Raw genomic sequence first — 679 nt, 5'->3', positions numbered from 1 at the left:
TAGTCTAAAAACAGATTCTGTGAATTCAAATGGTTGTTCGAATTATCTTGTAAGTTAGTGATGATTATTTTGATGACACAAACAAAAAATAATTTGATATCAACAGCCAAAAAGACATTTTTTTTTTCTTTGATGAAGTATATGCGTATTTCCACAAACCATATGGATGTTAATTCGCGCTTTGCCCTCACCTGAAGGATATATATGTTTTAATACCCTGTGATTGCACTATAAGCACAGCCAAGGCTTTCAGCGCCATTGCCCATTAACACCAGATTTGGTGAATGGTATATAACATCACCAGTTCATTAGCTATTAGTGATCAGTAGTTCAATTAGTTCAGCATTTCACTGCGTTCTGTCGTTCTTAATAGGCATTACTAACTATTGCCGTTGGAATACTTAAATAGACAAAAAAGCCTAACAGTAATGTATGCAATGGTCCTTGTCCCACCGTGTTTACACAATTCAAAATTCATGAAGTGACGACGGTAACTGTATGGTCATAAATATGCAGCAGATCTCACAGGTTTCACTCATTCATCCCTTACGAATGATACCCCTGTCTGCCTCTCATTTCTTGAACACGAAACCGTACGTAACGTCCTTTTCCCGGCACCTCCCAGACAGGTAAATCAATACGTCAGGTAATTCTAAAATCTTATGTCTCAATAATGCTT

Source organism: Penaeus chinensis, chromosome 32 (assembly GCF_019202785.1).
Source record: "Penaeus chinensis breed Huanghai No. 1 chromosome 32, ASM1920278v2, whole genome shotgun sequence".
Classification (NCBI taxonomy): domain Eukaryota; kingdom Metazoa; phylum Arthropoda; class Malacostraca; order Decapoda; family Penaeidae; genus Penaeus; species Penaeus chinensis.
Note: the sequence above shows the minus strand (reverse complement) of the source record.